The sequence below is a fragment of the Dendrobium catenatum genome, unplaced genomic scaffold (assembly GCF_001605985.2).
Source record: "Dendrobium catenatum unplaced genomic scaffold, ASM160598v2 fragScaff_scaffold_390, whole genome shotgun sequence".
Taxonomy (NCBI): Eukaryota; Viridiplantae; Streptophyta; class Magnoliopsida; order Asparagales; family Orchidaceae; genus Dendrobium; species Dendrobium catenatum.
Window position 1 is genome coordinate 386,078 of NW_021318852.1, and position 8,036 is coordinate 394,113.

At 35.0% G+C, this 8,036-nt stretch overlaps 1 protein-coding gene across 1 annotated transcript in view; it reads right to left on the reverse strand.

Moving 5' to 3' along the window:
- LOC110112204 (cytochrome P450 71A1-like) overlaps positions 1–8,036 on the reverse strand; it is an 18,272-nt gene that overhangs the window by 2,512 nt on the left and 7,724 nt on the right. The window lies entirely within an intron of this gene.

An 8,036-nucleotide genomic window follows, 5' to 3' on the forward strand; every position in this document is an offset into this window, starting at 1 on the left:
TTTGAAGCGATTAGGTGGTTAGTTGGCTCCCCCAATCCAGGTCAGGGTAAGTTCAGGTTTTGCACTGCATTAGCTAGGACACGGGTCTTAGTGTTGTTCGTAGAATACTAAGCCCAATCTAGATTTAAGGTTCGAGGCTACTACACTCGATCTCGTAGTATGCCTAAAATAGTGGGTAGGTCCCTTCCTTTCAGGGACCATAAATCATACTTATCTGCGTCACAAGATGACGCCACCTCCATCTCTTCTCTCACGCATGTGGTTGATTGCTTGTCTTTCTTTCTCTAGTTTTCTCTCTAGTACCCTAGAGCCTCCGAATGCTGGTATGAACCACGCATGTTGATTTAGCCCTTCGGACCTTTCTTCCTTTTTGATAGGACTTCCTAGTCTACACCATTGTGTCAATCCCACTTTAGGAGAGGATAATGTATGATCTTTAATCGAGAGTTTTCTTAGGCTCCGGCCTGGGATATAATTAACCACAGGGGCTTGCGCCCGTGGGAAACTCGGTCCTACATCTACTAAACCCCATTCGAACTATTGTATCGGATGGGGGAAACCCGTAATTAGGTCGTGTATATTACTACCCATCGAGGTGTGTTGGCGAGAGCCTCTATCCTCAATGGTTAGTCGTATGCACGATCCAATCTGTCCCTTCTAATTGACCCATTTGCGAGGTGCTCTTTCAGAGGTCCACACCCATGCTGCCGACGCTCGGATCGACTGAGCTATGTGAGTATTCTTCCCCTTCCCCTCCTCCTCTTCTACAGTTTATTTTTCTCTTCTTCTTCAATTTCTTCTTCTTCCTCCTTCCATCCTTTCTCTTCTTCCCTTGCCCTCTTTCTTCTCCTTATTCAACTAATGCCTTTTCATCAATGTGAAATGGAAATGGTTTGATTTATGTTAGAAATAGCTTGGAAAGTCTTTCCCTATCATCTATTGTTGTTTAGTTTCATTATATTCATTTGGGTATCAAGTGGTATTTTAGTTCTTTTGAAGCATGGAGATAGTTGTCACTAGCCGTGGATAATTTGCACATTTAAGAGTGAGCAACTATATGGTTCATACTATATCTTTTCAGAAATTTTAGGTGTGAATGGTAGAAAATCTTGAAGAGCCAAATTGTTTCTTTTCTAAAAATATTCATGTCAAGTGTTTGACAAAATGTCTTTAAAGAGAGATTGTAATATTTGTTTGATAACTCATGAAGCCTAGGCTTGCACATGAGGCCACTAAACCAAGTTTTTGTTGAGTATACCTAGATCTAAAGGCCTCATACATTTCTCATGAGTTTTGACTGTACTTGCTTGGAGTTCTTGAAGCATGTGGAGCTATTTAATCAAGTGTTGGGTGGAATGTCACTAGAGGAAGGATATTTGATTTCGTTAGGAAATTTAGATTGGGTATCATAAATGTTTAATTTCATATCTTGATTTGGTGAAAAGATAATATGAAACAATGCTTTGTTATATGAAACTCCATGTTTTTTATGCTCATCATTTTACTTGTTTTCTTTGCTAACAAAACTTGTTGTTGTAAGTAAAGTTTAGCATGAAATATGTAGCAAGTGGGTAGCTCCATTCTATGTTGATTCGCATGTACTCGTGAGGTTTGATACCATGGATATATTTGGTGTTGTGCTATGTGAAGTTTGATTAAAAAAGAGAAGGTTTGCTTGCATAGTTTGGGGGGAGATTGCATTCTCCTCATGACTCTTTATAAAAGAATTGAAGCAATGGCTTGGTGATTACTTGCACTGAGATGTTGAAATTTCTATATCATTCTATGAAGATTTGTTAGGAGTATTATATTCTAAAGAGCAATAGCATTGAAGTCCCTTTTAAAAAAAAAAATCTGAAACTTGACATTCCCTTAGTTTTCTCTTCTATGTGTATACCCATGTGCTTTCTTATTGAATTGGTTATTACATGAGATTTTGGTTATCTTATTCTTACTTTACTTTAGTAATGTAATATTGAAGATGAATCCTTGCTTGATGATCCCTCTCTAAGGTGGTTAGATTCATGCTTTTATATTCGTGAAAATTGCATAGCTATGGTAAGGTGAAACAAAAAAAAAAATCTTCTTAAAAGCCTCATACGTATTTGACACAAGCATTATCATTCTTAGCCAAATGCAGAATTTTCTCTATTTAGCTTCCAAATTACCTTTGGAGACAAAAATAAGTGCAAAATTTTGCTTTTTGAGTTTCTAAATTGATTTGGAGAAGGACTACATGCAGATCTTCATTGTTTTTTGGGTTTCCAAACTATTTTGGGAACAAACTATATGCAGATTTTACTTACATTAAGTTCCAAACTACTTTGGGAATGATTGAAGTGCAGTTTTTTTTTTTTTAAACTATTTTAAGCTCCAAATAGCATTGGGTAACAAATCATGTGCAGCTTTTTTTATTGTTTTAGCCTCCCAAACTGTTTTGGAGGCGAACCAAGTGCAGATTTTCAATTGCTTTATGCTCCAAATTTTTTTGTAAACAAGTTAGACACATATTTTCACTTGCTTTGTGCCTAAAATTATTTTAGAAGATAAAACCAAATATTTGTTTGGCCTCTTTGAGTTATAGTTGGTTGAGAAAACTTCATGTGTATTTCTATAATTAAATGGTTTCATTGGTGGAGTTTGGAGATAGTATCAAGTGACCATGAGTTTTATATCTCTTTCATCGCCATGAAAGCATAACATTAGTATTGGGTCTTGGCAAGAATTAATGTTGTTAGAGCATGAACTTTATCACATAGGAAAGGTAATCCAAAGCATGAATTGTTGTAAACGTTATTATTCTCCAAATTACATATTTGTAAGCTTCTTTCGAATGACCCAGCAACCAGAAATTGACCCGAAAGTGACACGATAACTCATATTTGACCCGAAAACCCGAGATTGACCCGTTTTTTACTCGATTTTGACCCGATTTTGACCCAAAAATTTAATATTAATCCGATTTTGACCCGAAAATTAGCAATTTTAGGTCAACTTTGGGTCATTCGTGTCGGGTCGGGTTGACCCGAACCTGAATCGGGTCGGGTCTAGAAACCAGACCGATTTTTAAAAATGGGTCGGGTTCGAGTTGTCCCGAACAGTGCCGGGTCAGTTCTTGGTTCGACCTGAACCCAACCCGCTGACCCGAATTGACACCCCTGCATATATGTTGTGTTAACAAAATTTTCAAAAAGTGTTTTTATTTATTGTTGGGAGTCGTTTTATATTAGTAGATTTTTGAGAATTGTTTGTTTTTCTTTTCTTTTCTTTCGTGTTAGAAAGGTTTTGCAAAGTGTTTCGTATTGAGATGCTTTATGATGTATTTTGTAAATTTTCTTATATTGAGAAATTTTATGTCATGTCGCACTGGGGACGGTGGAAGTGATTTTGTAAGGGCTTCTCCGCCTAGCTGTGGGGGCTAAAGGAGAGATACTTGTTTTAGTGCAATACTTGGAGGGTGACCAAACCACTATAAATCCGGTGTGTTCTTTTCTTATTATTTGCTTCCGCATTTAATTTCTGCATTTGATTTTCTTTGTGGTGATTTTGATTTGAGTTTTATCTTTGGTTTTAAAGTTGTCCAATTCAGCTATCTCATTGTTAGCCTTGGGCCAGTTTATAAGGGCTTAATATCCCTAACGAACTTTCACTTTAGGTACTTGCTTTAGCTGCTTAGCCTCCAATGTTAGAGCACGGCTAAGTGTGATTTATTTTGAGCATTTTCATTATATATATATATATATATATATATATATATAACTGCTTGGATGATTTTGATTATAACTACTTAGGATAACCCCAGCAGGAGAGTCTAGATTTTCTCTTTTTACTTATGTAATGTATTTGATAGTAAATATTATGAAAATCATTAAAATAAGGCATTTTAAATATATAGGAGTCCAAATGGAAAAGGAAACCCCCTATAGGGGGTTTCCTTTTCCATTTGAAATCCTTTTAGAGGATTCACTACTAGGAGTCAGAAGAACAAAGATGATCCATAGACGAATCAAGGAAGTGAAGACGAATACTGAAGATAAAAAATGCCTTATTTTAAGATTTACGTCGTTCCCGGGTTGTTGTCGGTGGAGCCCGGCCACCACTACTTTTTTGTACTCTGTGATATAATATTGTATGGCACTTGCCATGGACACTTTTTTTTTTGGGTTTTTGTTGTTTTGTTGTGGTTTGTTTACTTTATTTGCGCAGTAGGACTGGCATGCTTTTCATAGGTTTCTTTCTTGCATATGCTTGTGCCTTACACGCTAGGCTCTTTTAGGGATAAAAATGTTTCTAATCGTAATCAATAATAAAATTTTAAGAATTAACTTACGTAGAAACATAACGACTTAGGGAATAGCCGGAATCGTCCGTGGTCGCATACATGCATTCTCTCTTCTTTTAAACAACTTCCCCACCTGCGGATAGAGTCTGGATAATCTAGACTATGAGGATGAAGTGCCGGACCTGGGGAAGTTTAGTCTTTCTAAAAAAAACTATTTTATAAGCCTTTTTAAAACTGCATACATTCTTGATTTGGAGACTTTGACTGGCATAAATTGCATTAGTAACCAATTAAAAATTAAAATTTAATTGCATTAGTTTTAGGTGCATATTACCATTCATGAGTGTGGGATCACTTATAAACTTCTCTAGTTGTCGATCCCAAATTCCGATGTCTAACTACCCACCCATCTTTCATATGGACTGGATAATATGGATTTTATACGATCAGGTGGTTTTAGTTGGCTTCCTTTTTCAGGCAAGGAATAAGCCCAGGATTGCATTAGTTAGGTCGTAGATGTTAGTGTCGTGTGCACGAAACTACATCTTTTATAGATTTAGGGTCTAAAGGTGAGTGGTACGAGTGAACTACTATACACCTTATTGGTGGGTAAGCTTTCCTTTCTTCTGAAAGCTATAAATCCTACCCATCTGCGTCACATAGATGACGCCATCTTCTTCTTTCTCTCACGCTTGCTTGAGATGCTGTGTCTCTTCCTTTTCTCCAGTTTCTTCTCCTTTGAATTGACTGGAAGATGACTGAACGACGTATGGATGATTAAAGCCAAATTGGACCTCTCTTCTCCTTTGGTTAGGAAAGCCTATAAATCCCTTCGTGCTAAACCCACTTTTGAGAAGATAATCTAACATCCCTCATCGAGAGTTTTCTTAGACCGAGGTCTAAGATGTAATTAACTACGGGGGCTTGCGCCCGTAGGAAACTGATCCCCATAATTAAATAAACACCATTCGAGCTGATGTATCGAATGGGGTAAATCTCATGAACTTTTGGGTTATATATATTATTATCCATCGAGGTTGGTAGGTGAAAGCCGCTATCCTCCATGGCTAATCGTATGTATAACTCCATCTGCTCTTCCATCGGCCTGCTTATATCGAGTGTAAAGGTCTACGACCATTTTGTCCTACGGGATAGTGTGATCGTACTCTTTAAATTCGAATCACATAAGCAGAATCCTTTCAGAGACCCACACCATGCAATGGTCACATCATTTATCTTATATCGGTTGTATCAATCTCTCTTTAATGCATGAAATGCAATATGAAATATTTAAATTTATAGAATAAAGGAAAATTTTTATATTAGTCTATAAATTTATAAAATCATAACTTCTATTTTAACTGGTAAAATTTAGTAATATTATAGTCAAAATATTTGTAAAATTCAAATCGATCATATATGAAAATTTACATGGTAAAAATACAAAATTAGGATAAGATATTTTTTATCAATTTAGGGGAGATTAAATTCATCAAACTCAAAATCATTAAATACCAAGAGGATAATTAGGGTTACTTACAACAATCATAATACTTTTCCTAACTAAAGTAATGGACGAAAATGATCAAAACCCACTTTCTCTATCATTCCTCCCTCCTATTTCTCTCACTTTCCCTCTTTCTTCCATGGAAAGATAATTGAAATGGGGGAGGTGGAGGCGCTCGGGTTATTTAGTTCTTATGATACACACACACACACACAGATATATATATATATATATATATATATTGTTAGTGACTTAACACCATAGCACTCTGATCCAATCCAGCGCCACATGTTGAATCCAAAATTACTGCATAATAGAGCCTCTAAGCTCAATATGTGATTTTATTAATTTTAGGTCAGAGAAGGGCTCAAACTCTATGGAGTAAGGTGGATTAAGATCTTCAGTTTTTCTCTTTAGTTTTGTATTTTTATTTTAATCTTTAATAGTCATGAGCTACTAATATATTATGGATTGTTAATGATCTTTTGGCTATTGTAAATATATTTTGGTGAATAAATATAGTAAAATATTTTAATGAGTATGATATTTAATTACTTTTGCTGGATATATTGACTAATATTGATGATTTATAGAAGCTATGGTAGATGATATAAAAGATAAATTAGATAATTCTTCTAATTTAGAACATGGGGCATTATAAGGGACACTTAAGTAAGTAAATATATTGGTAATGTTGGAAATATTAAGCAAGTTACTCAAGGGGGACAAATTAGAGGTTTGTTTAGAAAAAGAATGGACCTTCTCATGGGATTAATGCCATGTCTAGAGGCATTCTTGAAGGAAAGAAGGATATATTCGAGAGTAGCCATATTATTATGATTAACAGAACAAAAAATAAGTAGATTATTCAGCATAAAGAAGATGGGAAATTTGTTTGTTCCTAGTATTAATACCAATATATTACTTAGTGGAGATGTAACTATCAAATGTATTAGATAGACCATCCATTACAATGCCAAAGATATAGGGGGAGAGAGGGCAGCATTGCCTGAGCCCCAATAAAAAGCTAAAGAAACGTTTAAGGGTGCCATTAATACATACTAAAAAGTGCACATTGGGAATACATGCTTTGATCCAGCTAATGAATAAAGGGAAAATCCTTTTTTGTTTAAATATTTTTAAGAGGAAGAGATGGGATATGGAGTCAAATGCTTTGTATATGTCAAAATTGGCATAAAATAGGTGTTTAATTTTGGAATGTGCAAATTCATAGAGAAACTCTCTAGCTAAAATAATACTATCAGAAGATATCCTCTTAGAAATAAAATCACCTTGGGATTTGTGGGTGATGTAGGGTATTATAGGTGATGTAGGGCATTATAGGCTCAATTAAAGGTGTTCTAAAGAGATATATGTCTATAATCAGTGATTTCCTCCATGAGAGCTTTTTGGAATCAAGACAATTGTAGTGGATTTGACTTATTTGGGAAGATAATTAGAGAGAGAAAAAAATGCTTGATAGCTTCACAAATGAGCTTACCGATAATGTCTGAAGAGGAAATATAAATACTAAGGGCTTATCTATTGGGGCCAGCATCAAAAATTTTTCCAAAGAAGAAAACAACATCTTTAATTCTCTAATCTAGAATATGAGCTATCAAAGAGGATAGGAGGAAGTTAGGGACTTTGCATCTAGTGGGAAAAGTAGGAGCAATAGTAAGAGGGTTAATTAGTTATAAAAAAAAAATTAAACTGGGAGATGTTTGCAACAACGATCTCATCCTGCAAGTGAAGAGTCCCTTTCTCAGTAGATAAAGTTATGATGGTGTTATAATTTTTCCTTCCTTTGAATTTTCATACAACAACTTAATTTAGATCATTCTCCACATTAGTAAGCCACTTTACCTCTTTGGATGATCCAATCAGTCAGGCAAAGTTTTTTTTTTGTGGAAAGTTTGTGTAAAGCCTCTTTCATTACTATAAAGAAGAGTTACATAGATTTACCCAAAAAATAACTCCAAATAAAGAAAAAAATATGTTTTTGAGCTCTAACAAAAAAATAACATATAATTATATTTAAAAACTCAAATAAAAAAGGCCATGATAAACTCCACAAATGAACATGAAACTATATATCAGACTTAAAGAAGCAACAAAAATTATCCCATATAATCATTTGAACCATCAAAGGATTAAGCACAAACAGGTTGGAAAGGTGGGCAGGCTATCTAAAGATGCCTCCAGCAATATAAGATTTCAAAACAACTAGCCTCAAGAATCTGCATA